Source organism: Coturnix japonica, chromosome 11 (genome assembly GCF_054131305.1).
Source record: "Coturnix japonica strain WE chromosome 11, WE-NBRP24, whole genome shotgun sequence".
Taxonomy (NCBI): Eukaryota; Metazoa; Chordata; class Aves; order Galliformes; family Phasianidae; genus Coturnix; species Coturnix japonica.
In genome coordinates this window covers 15,824,329-15,840,830 of record NC_140673.1, presented here as the reverse complement: position 1 = coordinate 15,840,830, position 16,502 = coordinate 15,824,329, and the positions used below count along the sequence as shown (strand labels likewise).

The following is a 16,502-nucleotide window of genomic DNA, read 5'->3' as shown; positions in this document are numbered from 1 at the left end:
CTTGCATTTTCTCATACATGTGGGAAAAGTCTTGTTTGATATCCAAAAGTGCTTTTCTCTGTACGCTGTTGTGGCCTTCAGTACTTGAAGGGAGCATATAAAAGGAAGGGGAATGGCTGTTTATAAAGGTGGACAGTGATAGGACAAGGGGAAATGGTTTTAAACTGAGATGGGAGGCTTAGGTTAGATATTACGAGGACATTTTCAATCAGAAGGTGGTGACACATAGGAACAGGTTGCCCAAAGAAATGGTGGATTCACCATCCCTGGAGGCATTCAAGGTCAGGCTGGATGTGGCCTGGTCTGGTGGCTGGCGATCCTGCCCGTGGCAGGGTGGCTGAAACTAGATGAGAATTCTGGTGCTTTTCAACCCAGGCCATTCAATGATTCTATGATTCTCTGCTGCAGAAGACAGGAAATAGGAATTGGGTATCATAGCCATATTCTAATTCTTGAGTCTATGGTATTCCATGGGTAAAAGCAATGCAAAGATAGTGTTGGGGTAACACTATTTGGCAGTTTTTCAAACATGGAGCTTGAACTGAGATACTTGTTAGGTTAATGTAGTTATCTAACAAATTGGTTGGTTGGTTGGTGAGTGGGTGGGTTATTTTCAGCTAGAGCAAATACCAGAAACTTTCTAGGAAAGTAGACTATCTAGTTTTAATCTCCTAAATATTAACATCTACCCACAGTTTGGCATCTGAATTCGTAATTGTTGCCGTTTTTCTTGTAAAACCAGCCAAAAAAATTGTTTTGTGTTGCTGCTTCTTGTTATGAAAATACATTTCTAACAACTTTTAAAAAATCATTTCCTCTCCACATTCTCTTTTGTAATCACATCTGCAAGAAAAATGTGAGTTAGGAACATTAATCATTTGGGAGTCTTCTATCTAAGTCTTTGAAGACAAAGTGCTGCTTCTGCTGACTGTAGACTTTTTTTGCCCAGGGTGGTTTCCTCTTTCCATATAAATCAAAAAATCCCGTACTGCTGTTCTCCCAAATCAGGCAGAGGGGAGTGAGAACCCTAAAGGAATAAATAGCTGGTTTTTGGATGATGTCACTGCCATAAAAAAGCAGGCCAATAACAAAATCTTAAAGACTTTGAGAATCATTGTTAAAGCAATATAAGTGAAAAACAAAGACAAACTGTCCACCTGCTCGAAACTGGAACGACAAAAAAACAACAAAGAAACCTACATCACTTTAAAAAAACAACACAAATAAACAAATAAAAAAACAAAAAATACCCCACAGCAATAGGATTCCACTCTGAAATCCATCTGGATTAAACTGTTTCTTCGGGTTCTGCAGTTTGGCTTCTAAGCTGCACCAACCTACATATCAGCAGCTTACTGTAAGAAATGCATCCAATGGTAAGTTTTATTAGCAGTGTTTGCTCATCCCCCCTTTCTCTGTGAAGAATATGCAACTTCTGTGCAAAACTGGCTGGTGGGTGAAGGCTTGTCTACTGAAAAGCACAGAAGAGGTTACTTGTGGAATATTGGTGTCTGCTTCTAGGAATAGTCATTTTCCAGTTGGCCAATGACACACAGCGTAAACGAGAAGTTTAAGCAGCTTCCCTGTCATTACTCATCAGAGATGGATATTTCACCCACCACACACGAAGTAACCAGACTAACATAGATGCAGTGCATTCCTGCATCTTTTGCTTTTCATCCTTCTAGCTATCTCTGGGCATTTGTTGTCATCGTCATCCATCTGCTAGAGGGAAGACTCTCCATCAGGTAAGAGCTTTCTTTTCCTATCAGGAGCAGCATGGATTCTTGTTCTCTGTAGATGATTTGGTGTAAGAAGTGTCAGTATTACTGCGTGTAAATAACTTTATTGGCACATAAATCAATAGTACTACAGATCAAAAGGAAACCTGTATTGGAAAGCAGCGCCAGCATGTGGCTGCCATAATACACAGTTACTGGTGGATGCCATTTAATTGAGTCCATTTAATCTTTTGCAATATTTTTATTAGAAAACCTGGTACTTATCCATATTAGAGATGAGGCATTGAAGCACAGGTGAGATTTATCTGTTCTGAGGGAGGATCTTTTCGTTTTCCCTGCTGCCTGTGTGCAGGCTCAGCACTGGCCCCGGGCAGGGATCTACTGGTGCTCCAGCAAGGATGTGTTGTGCAGGGGTGGGAGCAGCTCAGCTGGATCCCCTCTTCTGTTGGCCATCAGGTACAGCTGGGTCGTGGCCTGGTGAAAATGCCTATTAGGAGTGGTTTGATACTGAAACACCATGCTAAAATAACAGTGAGGCTAAGAGAACAGGCTTTTCATTGCACTTCTAAACCAGAAGTGTGGTGCCTGGAAATAGAGCTAGGATGTTGGTGTAGGTGAATTGCCTTCAGTTATGCAAGAATACTGTGGAAAAGCTAAGCATTAAATACCCTTGCTGAAGGGCTCCTCCTACATCTCCTCACTAGCCTTCCTCCCATGTAACTTTCTACCTTGGCATGACTAATGCCTCAAATTAATGTGTACTAACCTCTAGCATTTTAATATAATAACACAAAAATTTGTCTCCATGCAGAACTTAATTTTTGTACTCGCCTGTCATGCTCCAGACAGCAGGGAAGGGTCAAGGAACAACTGTGGGTGTCTGGGAGCTCTGTACCTGCAGCTCTCCATTTGGTCACAGCTTACAAGTGCTTCAAACCCACTGCTGCTGGCTGTTGCTATATCAAGGCACAAGATGCTGCTCCCCAAGACTCCAAATAAGCCCTGTCTCCTGAAGTGGGAGACAAGCAGCAAATTCCTGGAAGGTGGAACTCGTCTGGAACTCATTTGGAAATGGATCAGAACAGAAACAGTTGTGTGTGCTGCAGTGCTGGGGAGGGTGGTGCAGCAATTGCACCTGTTTTTCTTCCCGTGTCTGATTCTTGCTTCTGTGGTTTCAACTGATCAGAAGAAAGAATTGCCATGAATACATTCTTTATTTGTCTGCTGTAATAACCACTTTAATAATCAAGGGGATAAGAATCAGAAAAGTTGATCTGATCCCTTTAGACATCTGTAGCCACTGGGAGCAAGATTTTTCAGGCTATTCTGTAGCATATGCTTAGGATAGCCTTGTGCTGGAGTGTGTACAACAGGTGGGAATGATTGGGGAGACCGAAAACATTGTAATGTGCAGAATCTGCCCACCTGCATTTCCAGATCAGCATCCCTCCTGTCCAAACTCTAATGGTGACGAGGGTGAAGATGCATTAACTTTGTTTGATTTTGGAAAAGAAAGCAACCATCTTCCTCTGCCCCAGCACAACAGAAGCATGAAGATATTGGTCTGAGGTCATACAAAAAAAAACCCTCACAAGACACTTTTTTTTTTTTTTCTATGTATTCAGGCTTGTGTTTTACCAAAACCACGCCCAGGGGCACCTGTGCCCAGGCCACGCAGTGTTCAAAAGGCACAGTACCTCCCCGTACTTCCAAGTACCTGCGTGCTGTAAATACACCCTTGTGCTACAGCATCGCACCTGCTTACGGAACAACGCCTGCAGGTCTTCATGCGCCCACAGGTGCTACGTCCGATCCTTATCGGAGCGGACGAAAGCCACGCGTTGCTTTTTCCTTTTGACACGTGCAGTTCACTTGGCTGCTGTCGGACACACGTCCACGGTCTCACCGTCCATCCCGCGCTGCTCCCAGGCCGGACCCTCCTCGCGCCGCCCCTCGAGGCGCCGCTCCATCACCTGCAGCAGCGGCAGCCCCTGCAAAAGCGTTTGCACCCCGATGGCGGCCTGCAGCAACGGCGGGGCCGTGCGGGCTCCTCTTAAACCCCCGAGTGAACCCGTGTGTGTGTGTGTCTGTGCCCGGAGCTGCCGCCCCCGCCCAAAGAAGCTTTGCTGTGTTTACGGGACGATCCGTTTGCCTGTGGCACACGACAGCTGCGCTGTCCCTGAGCACCGCTCTCCCCACCGGGCCTGCTTTGGACACGAGGGTAACGCACGCAGCAGCGGCTCTCTGCGGTCGTACAGTGTTAAAGGTACTTCGTTTCTGTATTAAGGGCAAAATGGAGGCACCGGGGGCTCCGGGAACGAGGCGCTGTGCCCGCTGTGGTCCCCGCGGGCCGTGGTTCAGCGCTAGGTGGCGCGCACGGAGCGGCGCTGAGGGGCTGCTCCCCCCATCACCCCCTGCACGGCCGCCCCGAGGGGCAACTGCGGGCGTCGCTTTGGCGTTTTGTGTTCGGGTTTCCGCCTTGTTTTAAGCAGAACCTTCTGGAGCCTTTCTGCGGCCGGTTTTAGCGCTAAATTGAGCCCAATTACCAAAACGAAGGACCGCTTTAAGTAACCACCCTGGTGTTGTATTTATATGAATGAAGAATTAACCTTAAGAGGTTGCCCTTCTCAGAAAATGGATTGCACGCTCGGCTCTCCCTATTGATTAGTTTGGGAATTTAAAGTGCTGTGCTTTATCTCCCAGCTGCACGCCGAGTTTGTTGCAATGATGCTTAAAGGAGCACGTTGACACTGTTTTCCCAAAGCTTTTTGGCATAGCTCTTGGCCTCTCACTGCTCCTCTGAGCTGCATGGTGTTGTATGAAGGAGCAGTGATAACCCTTCTGTGTAAGTAGGCATGGGGTGGAACGTCTCCGTTGGGCAGAAACACAGAGGGCAGGGATGCTGTGTTGCAGATGTGCGGTACGTTGTAGCTGGCAGAGTGAGTCTGGCAGTCCTTGAAGGGCTTTTCAGGAGTCTTCCCATGCAAAAGGACAGTGGGAGATTTGTCAGGAGAGTTCATTTCTTCTTGGAGCTGCAGATAACAGAAGCATTCCAATGGCTGCAGAGTGCGTCAGGGCTGGGTGGTGTCAGTGTTGGTCTGGTGGGCCTGTGCCAGGCGCAGATGGTGCAATGCCCCACCATGGCCAGGCCCTGTGAGCATCACTGGCCTACACTGGGCTCCTGCTGCCCCTGGGCCACGCTCACAGGGGTACCAGCTCTGCCAAGGTGGCTGTTTCCACAGCTGTCAGTCTGTAACCCTCCTTCTACCTCCCTCTCTGGTTTCTCAAGCTTACAGATCTGTTTTTGGTCTCTGAACAGGCACCCGCCACCCCTTTCCAAACCCAATATCCTGCTTGGTGGTGGGAGTATGCGTGCTGCTTAAAATCCCCAAACAAAATGGGAATGGAAAGGCTTCGGTTTAGTTGAAAAGGACATTGAATTCTGCTCGCGATCTGTAATGCAATTAGCGTTATTTGACTTGGCAGCCTTCGGAGGGCCTGCGTGGGCTGCAGGCTGTGCGGGCCTGGAGACGGCCTCACTCCAGGCATCAGGGCTGGGGGGGAAACGGCGTAATTCACATCCCTGGTCCCTCAGTGCATTTTCTCCTATCTCCTCTTCCATCCACCCTTAGTGCTGTGAGGCTGCAGCCCAGCCCCAGCCCCTGGCTGCCTCCACTCGGCACTGCCCCACTGGCAGGAAAACAGCCCTGGGTCAGAACCCACATCTGTGTTTCTGGGGCTAAATCATTCCTTGTAAGGGAAACAGCATTCGGCTGGCGGATCTGGCCTGCTAATTGCTTTAACCGGCTGCAAAGATTTCAGTCAGTTCTTGAGCTGTCTCTGCAAACTTACAGCGTAGCCTGATTTTCAGATCCTGTCCTGCCCACAGCCAGAATGTATAAACAAGTCCTGTTGTAGGAAAGCAGCACTAAGTTTTGAGTTATGCTTGCAGAGGTTATGAGAGACAGGAAGTTATGGGCAAATTGATTTTGGCGCTGGAAAACCAGGGATTTCCCCCCCTTCCCCTCAAGTAATGACTGTAAAGCATGCTAATGCTATTCAACGTTAGTGCATTAACGAGTGGCCTTATTAATTCAAGACATAAAGGCAACAAAATAAGCTGTTAAATTTAAAATATAATACATACATAATGAGAAAAAATGTGTGAAAGCTTTATTCAAATGAAAATGCAGAATTGTTTGAGCTAGTGAAGTATCTTTTGTGCTGAGTTATGAGCATATGTAATAGATTTAATTATTAATTTCTCCATTGTTCTGTGCACACAGACAGGGTTCAAGGCACAGTCATTCTCGGGCTTTCATAGATCTAATTTGTATAATTATTGCCTGAATAAAAGATTGCTCCAATTCCTAGCTCACTCCTTCACTCTCCGAAGCGCTACCTCAGTGCTGCTCTGCGAAAGGAGAGCACCTGCCAGTTCTTTGGGAGTCAGCTGATCCTCCCCGTGATGAGGCACGTTCCCACTGACGCTCCTTTTCAAGCCTTTTTTGTCTAAATGAATTATCGTGCATCCTTTTTAATTTTATTGAACAAATTACATTTGTCAAAGTCTAGCTTTGTAAATAAATAGCTAGAGACACACGGATGTATATTGCTGCTGTTCAAGGTCTCTTGTTCTATTTACGGAAGCCAGATGAATGTGAAACAAAAGAGAAACTTTTCTCTAAAAGCAATTATCTTTCTGCATTCCCATCAGTATAATTATATTGCTGAGAATTTTAAAAAGTCATGCAAGTAGAATTGAATACTTAAAATCGTGGCTGAGTCATTATGCAAAAGCTGAGCAGAGCGCCTTGCCTCATGCTAACAAAGCACACCGGGACTGGCTGCTCTTACACCCTCACACCTGCAATGCGTTGCAAAACGAGAGCCTAAGATCCCTGAATATGCTGTGCAAATGGGAAGTGTTTGTGGGGATAAGTCCTGAATTCCTCTCAGTTTTGAAGTGTTGGTCTTAGTGGGTTGAAATTTGTTCTCTTTCAGGAACTTTGAGTTGAGGCCCCATTCTGCGAGTATCTTTAATTGTGTTTTATCCAACTTCGGACTCGTGTCACAGCAAGAGACAACCATTGTTTATGGGAAGGTTTTTCTGTGTGGTGAAATGAACAAGACGTGGCACAATCCAGTCTGCGGCTGTAAAGGAGTCTGGTAAAAGTCGTTATGTTGGGCAGTATTGCTTGGACACCAAACTGCTGGGATGTTTCAGGAAACTGCCGTATCTGCATGATTTGTAAGAAGTGCCATCAGTTTGGGAAGGAAGTAGAGAGATTGCCAAGAGAGATAACTTTCTGTCCATTGTTCCATCGGATGTTGTGAGCCTTTATTGGAAGTACAGTTTTCTTGGGGAGGTGCTGTCAGACTACAGAGAGACAAAGGTGTGGAGGTGTTGTGTGGGTGTTTTACACTGCAGTTAGAGCAGCAGAAGCTGCAGGGGTGCTGCCTGAGAGGAGCAAGACCAGCCTGGACTAAAGCCAAGGAAGCAGAGCTCCTGCAGCAGGATCTCAGCTGCTGCTCCATCACAGCTGGTGTGAGCTGCTGCCTCGTTTTACAGGAAGCTGCTGTGGATAGGTGAGAGCATGGTCGTGCCATTAAAGACTGTTACACAATACTCGTAAAGGAAGGTCGAGTAGAAGGGACACAGGATAAGCATAGGTTGCCAGATTTGAATTTGCAGCCTATGTGTTGAAGTGTATATTTGTGTTTAATATGAGAAGTTAGCTGGATGCTTCTAGTATCCAGCGCCGCCTTTCACCTGTAGTTTTGCCCTTTTTTCCCTCTCCCAGCCTGTCTTGGGTTAAGCAGGACTACGTAATTCAAACATTTGAAACCCAGCTATGGAGAGATGAGGTATTCAGCCCAGCTTGGCACACAGCTCTGGCAAGTCAGGAAACATTCGTAAGTCCCTGTACTGCTGCAGACAGCTGCACAGAGCTGTGCGCTGAGCAGTGCCCATCCCATAAGGGAGCAGCTCCGTGCTGCGCACCAGCATCAGCTGCAGCCTTGTGTTTTCTTTTCTGTGAAAGCCATTTTGACTGCCATGTGTTTGCATTTATTTCCTTTCCGGCTCCATACATGACTCATCTGCAGCGGGATGGAGGAGCAAGGGCAGAGCTGGGCTGCTGAGGAGCTCCTTTCACTGCTTCCCAGTCCTGTTTTGGGCAGCTTTCTGCAAAGATTTCCCTTGACAAGGAGCCATGTGCAGGGTTGAATCCACTGAGCTCAGTGTCCCCTTGAAGAGCAAGTGTGCCAGGGCTGTCCCCTTCCATTGCCATGAGATGGAGACCAAAACACTTGTCCATCTGTAAAGTTATAAGTAGATGCAGGAAACCATCATTCATTCTGGCTTTGAGCTCTGCTGTTCTCTACAGGTTACACTTAAAAAGTACAGCCACAGATCTGCTGCTCCTAGGTTTTAGTTCAATCCAAACCTAATCATTTTTTCTTTCTCCAGAAGCCCCATTGGCTCCAGCATTTTGTTGCATGGGGTAGGAGTTGCAGTAAGCGGTTTCCTCTTGCTTCCCCCTGGGATCCTGTGCCCGGGCAAGAGGTGTACTTCCATCTGAGGGTCTGCCTCAGGACTTCATGGGGGTTGTGTCAGGACCATAATGGTATTTTAAGAGACTTTTGTTTTTTAGTAAATTACCCTCCAATAATCTGCAAATCTGGTACCAATCAGAATATGATACGTATCCTCAGACAATTCCAGTGGGGCTTATTTCTATTACATCTGGCAGTGTGTCCAGTGGGGGAGAAAAAGCCTCAACCAGAACTAGCTGCACTGAAGTCAACTGAATTTTGGACGTGCTCAGCCTTTTTGGCCAGACTCATTCCGGTTCATGAGAAGTAATTATCTTTTGAGCATCACATTAATATTAAAGATCCATAGGCATTAGTGTTTAGGCAATATACCTTCTTCTCAGCTCCAAAAAAATGATGTGGGATAATTGATCTGAACATGCTCCAAATGTGCATATGTCTTTATTTATGAATTCCAATGTGGATTGTTTGGGAGGAAAAGGAAGAATAAGGAAAAGCAGGCAAAAATGTCGATACTTCTCATCTCCCTGGCCATTTCTGTGAAGAATGGTTATAATCCCCTGAAAATGAGTTGTGAAAGCTAACGGTGTGTTAATAACGTGTGTTACAAACACGAAATCCCTTTAGTTGGTATTCCATATTTATGCCTTTTCCTCTTTCTCAGATGAGGAGCTCCTGTTGGCTGGAGCGCCTGCCACTGGGTGTGGGCAGGTTGATGGCCCCAGTGGCTCCTTTTTCTGCACTTGGTGTGAAACTACATCCCAGCTTCTCTCTGCTGAAGAAGTGGCCCTTGGAGCACGCAAAATTCTGTCTCCTGTGGGCTGTTCATCATTGTCTGCAGGGCTGCTGGGATGAACCATCCCAGGTGTGGACGTGACAGTGGCTGTGGCCTGGTTGTACCCCCAAGACCATGTACAATTGCTAGGCAGCAATGGTGTGAAATAGTAGGGGAGCTTTTTCCTTACTGAGTTTTTTATTGTGTTCAGCTTCTCACAGTAGGGGAAAACAAGCCTATAAAGGTGCCGCCAGCTTGTTTCAACTTCTGCACGTGGCATGGCCCTCCTTGTTTTAACGCCCTGGTGAGGGGTGTCAGCACAGCTCGAGCGGCCACTCTCTGGCCCAATTTCCTGCAGAGCACAGCAAAGGCCACAGATATCAGCTTCAAAGGTAAACAGTTACCTTTTATTATCACACATGGCTTTAGCTCCACCAGTTTCAAATAGCACATAATCACAAGTCTGTGATAACATTTACTCCTGATGAGAGAAAATTTACCAAGTACTAAATTGCTGCTTAGATGACGGGAACACGAGCCAGGCAGGAATTAGCTCAGATGATGAGTCAGCAGACGTTAATGTCTTGCACCATGCTGGATGCATCTGCCGAGCCGTCCAGTGTTGAATCATCTTAAATATTTCTGTCTTACTGCCCCTCCAGGAAGAAGCGTCGGGGAACTTTTGTCTGTCTGTGCTATATATGCATAAGCTATTTTAAAACAAATATATGCAGGCATATAACAAGTGTATGCGTTTAGGTAGGTAGGTAATTTTCAGCTACGGGAAGGATGAGCAGCCAGCAACTATTTAAAGTAAAACATGCATGGAAATGCTAATAGCAATTGCCTACATTTGGGGTTTGGAAAATGATAGCTTTGCTCAGCTGTGGCTTTGATGAGCCCCGGAGGGTGACCTGGCATCCATGCCACATGCCTTGGGCCTCCACGGAGCCCAGAGTGAGAGCTGCAGGTTCACATGGTGTTCCCTGTGTTTCAGAAATGATTCCCTCCTGAACCAATGGAGGCAGGAGTGCTGTGCTCAAGTCTATCACCTCTTTGGCTTTTTCCCTTTTTTGCCCATACTCCCAGAATGTCAGTAATGGATAAATGTAGTATCTAGGTCCCATCAACTACATTAGATGAATTCAGTGGAGAGGGGCAAATGGCTTCTTAAATGAGATCCTTTTTCTCTGAGGGCCTGCAGTTGGGGCATCATTGCTGCCCTTGTTCTGCTGTGGATGTTCAGCAGATGCAAGGCGTGGCATGTAACTGGGGTGCAGAAGGGCTTTACTCTGGGCAACACAACTGTTGCACAAAGGAAGATGTGAAGCTTTTATTTAGTAAATTCTGTGTTGTGTTCTGCTTAATTTACTGTGGCAAAGCAGATCAAGTTTTTCTAAAGCACATTGTCTATTCTGGCCTTTATATGTATATATCATTAACCAACTGTATGCATGTGAGAACTGCAGTAATTTAATGCACACCATGCAGAACTGCTTTTCTGTTTTGAAACTCTGACTGTCTGAGGTACAGAGGTCAAAAGTTAATTCTAGCAAGAAATGTGAGAGTTGTCTGTGTTTGCCAAAAGATTGTTGTTTCAGGCATTCTGCAGTCTGAGTCTCGCCACTCCAACTCGTGCTTTTAAAGTTTTCCCACCTCTCCCTAAGTTTCAGATGGAATTAAAAAAAAAATATAAGAATAAAAAAGAAAGAAAAAGCCAACAAAACAATACCCATAAAAAAAGCAGCCAAAATAGATGGTGTTTTGGAAAGCTTGGTGAGGACAGTGCTTGGCTGGTGCAGTTGGAGGTGGGAAGCACAAACTGACTTCGCAGGATGGTGGACTGGTACAGCCTCCCGCTGCCCGTCATCCATCTCCTTCTGCACTTCTTGTTGCCCCCGACCTGGGGCGCAGCCCCTGATCAAAGCAAACCGGTGGCCATCTGCCATCTGATAGAGGTGCTCCCACCCACCTCCCCTTTTTCCTGGGGTGGGTGCAGGTCCGTGCTGGCCTGAAGACTTCAGTATTTCTGAATGTTTTCAATGTTAGGTGCTTAAAATAGCCCAGAGAAAACAATGTGAACGTCCCCTGCGCTGTGAGTTTTGCACTCCAACACTGTTTTCCAAAAAATCACGCTTGTAACTCTTTTTGAGATACTCTAAAATAACAGCTTAGTATTTAATGAACATTAAGGGGGAATTAAATTAATCTAAACAGTAGCTTGGTTTCAGACTTCTCAGTAGTGGCTGCACAAAAGTTAGGCAATGTTTTTAGACCAAATAAGAAATCCATCCTTTGAGGATTGGTTTATAGTCCTCCAAAATTTTCCACGGGGTTAATAACCAAGTGAAACATCCTGGCAGAATGATGGCGTTCCTGCCCCACCATTAGCACAGTGCGGTGGGAGGTTTTGAATCAGTCACAGAATTTTTCTTCTACAGCTGAAGAGGACGCATCTCCAAACCTATTTGTACATCTTCCCCCATTTTTCTTTGCATCCTGAGCTGCTTGGGCACAGCGTATTAACTCTTGTTGAAGCACAGAACAAAGACTGGAAGTGCCAGAACCTTTTTGTCAATGGTTTCCAAAAACTATGGAATTTCCTGCCCAGCTACATCAGATCAGCCAACAACTTCGTAATTGCTAAAAACAGCCTGTTGATTTTCCTCCCAAGTGCTTCAGCTGGCCTGGCTGAGTTTTCTCTTTTCCACTGTCTTGAGATGTTTCTCTCATTGTGCACTATGCTGTATTTTTATGGTCAACATATCCTATAGCAAACAATTTTAGGCTGATGGCGGAAGGGAGATTGGATTCAGATCGGAGATTTGAGCCTGGGATGGGGAGCCAGGAACGCCTCAGTTCCTGGACCAGATCTGCCACTAAATCAGGAATCCACATAAAGCAAAGCCACATGACAAGCAACTGCAGGATGATTTGATTTTCTGTGCAGAGGAGGAAGCGAGTGTTTGAACACAGCTCTTGCCTTGGCGCACCCGCTGCAACCGGAGCCACCATTACAGGTGGGCTGTGAGCTGGGGCAGGTCCTGGGGCATGGGGCTGTGGCTGGGGCAGCTGCTGTCCGGATGGGGATGGCAAGCGCTCACTGGTGCGGTGCTCAGGCTGGCATCTTGGTAGTAAATGCAAATAAATTAGTTAACTGCGCCTGTATGAAATTTTCCTGCTGAAAAATTCATCCTATAAAAACATTTATACTGTATTCTTTATTGTCAGCTAATCCTGCCCAAACTCATTAAATGGCAGTGTGTGGGTTACTCGCTGTCAGTGAAATTATCAAAGGCATTTTTCAGCTGGTGCACCGGGAAAGCATGTGCTTCAATGCCAACTAAAACAATAACGAGGAAATGTTATGATCAGACTTGACCAAATGACCTTTCCCATTTTAGATTAGTTCTTAATTTCAGCACAAGGGTCATCCTGTGAGAATACTCACAATAAGTCACTGCTCACCTCTCACATGAAAAAGAAGTGACTTATTAGAAATCTCACTGTACTCATTGCAGTTAATGAGATGTGGAAAGCTTTGTAATTTGATTTGCTGGACCATATGCTGTAAAGGGATACTGCTGATTTCATTCCTCCACATTTAATTTAAGCAGTATGCAATGGCTTCTTCGTATGGCTACTTATATAATAAAAATTAACTTGAAGTATAAAAAAAATACACCATTGTGGGGTTTATTACTCTGTGGTTGAGTTTCAAGTGTTTTTCATTGAAACATCTGTAAGTAATGTGTAGGTCTAATTTTAAATCCTGGCAAATATTTTCCATTTAACATTTGGTTTTACTGACAGGCTTGGAGTGGTGGTTTTCAGAGCTTGTCAGTAACAGATACGCGCTTTCAAAGATAAACATTTTTTTAATTGAAGATAACTGTAATTCAATGCTCACTTTTCCGATCCATCCTGTGTTCCAGCAGCTGCCAGCAGTAGTGCAGACACTCGTACCCTTTCCTCCAGACCCCTGCAGCAGCCGGCCTGTTCCCACGTGGCATCAGGGACTCATCCTTGCTGGCAGTCCTGGCCCCGTGGGGCAGTGGTAGGTCCAGCAGCAGCAGCATCTTTTGGGGATGTCCCTTCTGGATGCCCCTGTGTAGGGTAGTACACTCCAGAAGGTGGATGTGTGCTTGGTGCAGGGTGGAGCTTGGCAGAGCCTGGATCACAGTGGCTCACTGTCAAGGCTGTATTTCAGGTTATTTTATTTTTGGCTGTAGACAAAATGAAACAGCTTGAACAGACAAGCTGGGCTGTGCTGCCCGTAAACTTGGAGACTGGGCTGTATGGTTGGTGTGTGCTGCCCTGCCCTGAATGGTCTCATGGTAGCGGTGCTTCGTGAGAGTGACCTAGCTGTGGCTGGGCAGCAGGCAGGATGGACATACTGGTGTGAAGGGAAAACAGACATAAAACTGTTTTCAAAAGGAAGCATTGGAAGGCTGAAAATGCCAGACACTCGTTGATTTCAAATGTCGTGGCACTGTTTGCAGTTATGGCTGAGGTGTCCATTGGCTCTAAGCAGTGGACTGCATGTGTTTTAACCTAACCTGTTGGTTAAGTCTGACACCAAGCCAACAAATCCTGTTTGGAGAAGTGTGGTGGAATGTGATGAGGGAGCTGGAAGGGCTGCGGCTGGGCCTCAGCAGGTGGGTGGAGATGGCCATGCTGTGAGGTGGGTGGGCACGTGGGATCGGTGCCGGGCGGGCTGCTGCTGTGCTGCATCTCCTACCATGTGAGCTCTGCTGGTCTCTCACAACATTTTGAAAAGATGAATTCTACTTCTGTTGAGAAATGATACTAGTGAATTATTTCCTTTCTACCAGTATTGTCGTTTGGTAGAACCATGAACAACAGCTGCAGAAAATTAGGCCTGGGAGCAGAGGGATGAGCAGTGGTGGGGAGGCCTGAAGGATGCCAGCACAGGGCGCTCATTCTTTACTACTAAAGAAAGCCCATTTCTTTTTTATTTGAAGACTGCCGTTAATGCTTGGTGAACAAACGTGGTTTTGGTTCAGCTGCTGTACCACAGACAAAGGCTCAAGTCAGCTTTTTGGGAGCCTGAGGTCTGAGTCTGCCTTGGGTCGACCATGGCCCTTTGTGCATGGAGCTACAGATTAAAAAAATAACAGCAAAATCAGGCTTCATTTTTAACATGTTCTTGTTTTCTTTCATCAGAAGTTCTGAAATGCTTCAGAGGAGGTAGTTGAGAGTCATAATCTCAACCATCATGATTTCTCATAAGCGTTAAGAGAAACTGCAGCTTTACTGAATATAGTGCCTTTTTTAAATGGTGTGTGGCTCGCTTCTTTTTAATAGGAGTTCAAGAGCAGAGGCAAGTAAAACCTAATGAAAGTGCCTAGAAGATTTTGTTTTGATACCCCACGGCAGCCCTCATTTATACTGGAGGGGGAAAAGATTTCTTTATAGCCAGGCCTGCAGAAGCCAGAAATTTAATCTTTCCATACAACTTATTTTATTGCATTTTTAATTTTCTGTTGCATGACTGTGACCCTTTTCTATAGCTTTTGATGCCTGGTGCTTAATTACTTATCATTAGCAATGTACATGGGGGCCTTCCTGCATATTTAGAAATGCGATCATTAGTACACGGGAAGACAAAGACTTCTTTAAGACCATCATTAGTTATTCTGTTTTCATAGAAATGTTCATTAGAGAAACTACCCACCTGGTTAAATAATTATAATTAAGAATTGGTAATCTCCTTTGCATTTTTAACTCAATCTTCGGGATGTGTGTGCATAACTAAAGGAGCCTTGTTTGGCCATCATACTATCTTTTCTTTTCAATTTGAATTGTCAAGCAGGTTTAAATGCTGTGTTTTGAAACCATATACCCTAGGAATGATTTATGGAAATATAGGTTATTAAAAAGAGAAAGAAAGAAAGAAATCAACCCAGCAATTATCTCTGAATTCATTAACTGCGCACTGGCAGCGAGAGGTTATATAAGCCATTTACTGTAATGCGCGGTATGGAGTTAAAACAAAATGTCACTGGGGCCTGATTTCTCAGCCCCATCTGCGGTTCTCACCTCAGACACCCAGCCTGCTGGGGTACGTTTCCAGAAGGGTGTGATTTCCATTTTCTGATCGGGTATTGCTTGGAAATGCTGACAGTGAGTGCAGTCGTGTTGGTTCTCCTGCTCGCGGCCATCATGGGGAGCTGGTGGGAGGCCCTCCCCATATAGGTGTGTGCACCCATCCTCTGAGAGGCTGTGGGGAAGGAGAGCGTAGGCACAGGGAGGGCTTACCTCTCCTGAGCCACGGGGATGGAAGAGCTCATCAGTGGCATAAATATCATCTGTAAACAATTAAGCAGCTACTGCTCATTCAGGGCAGTTTTGAGAAGCAAAGGAAGTCTGCAATCAGTTATATCTCCAATTACCATAAAAATATATTAGCCATTCATTCATTTATTAATGATTCATCAGTTAACCACACATAATGAGCAAATAATTAGCAATGCTGTACGGTTGCCAAAATTGAAGAAGTGTTGGCATTTTAAAGATGAAAGGTTGCATTTATGTAAAAAGTCGGGTGGTGATAAAGTTAATGCAGAAGATAATTATAAAAGTGGCTGTCCTATTTTAGAGGCTGAGGTCCCGCAAAACTTGTCTAATTGAACTGAAATTAATATTCTTCAGAAGCACGCATGTTACGGCATACCGGCTGCTGAATTTACTCGGAGATCTCCCTTCAGTAAGGTACGTCGCACAATACAAGTTAATAAAATGCCAGACAGCAAGACTGCCTTCTTTGTTTGCTTGGTTCAGGGCCTTGTGGAAAACAATAAATTGCATTCATGTCAGCCGAGGCCCATCCCTTTGCTAATTACCGTTTGGTGCTGAAATGACTTCTGTGAAATTGGGAGCATGAAGAAACACACAGCCGTACAAGGGAGGCTTTTCAGACTACAGCAGTAAATGTGAGATAGGCCTTAGGCGCACAGATGTTAAAACAGTGAATTCCCCTACAGATTACACTAATGGAAACCCTGTCAGGGTAAGTCAAATCCGGGGTCTGCGGTCAAAATCTAATTAACGTTCCTGTACTTAAAAAGAATATGAATGCCTGGAGGTGAGGAAGAACATATAAGAAACTTGCTTGTTTGTGAAATTGTTTGTGCAAAAGGCAAGCAGCACCGAACCCATCTGTATGAGGCAGCACCTGTAGCCAAGCTGCTCATGCCACAGAATGCAGCACTCTGAGGCTCGGCCCCTAGGCACAGCAATGGCTCTTAGTGGCCACGTCCCTGGTGGGTGCTTCTCAGTGTCTCCAAACACTCCCTTTGTTTGGCACAGTCGAGGTCGCTGTTTGGGAAGTAGTCCTAGCTGAAGCTGTAAGACAGCACCAGCATCTCTGTGTGTGAGAAATCGGGCTGCTCTGTATAGGCTGG

The 16,502-nt window shown here is 45.6% G+C and overlaps 1 long non-coding RNA gene across 1 annotated transcript in view; it reads left to right on the top strand.

Moving 5' to 3' along the window:
- The first annotated feature begins 2,857 nt into the window (after nucleotides 1-2,857).
- LOC107317511 (uncharacterized) overlaps nucleotides 2,858-16,502 on the top strand; it is a 38,106-nt gene continuing 24,461 nt past the window's right edge. Inside the window, exons 1-2 of the long non-coding RNA XR_014932770.1 lie at nucleotides 2,858-4,008; nucleotides 15,751-15,810. This is a non-coding gene — a long non-coding RNA (uncharacterized LOC107317511). The remainder of the gene's footprint in view (nucleotides 4,009-15,750; nucleotides 15,811-16,502) is intronic.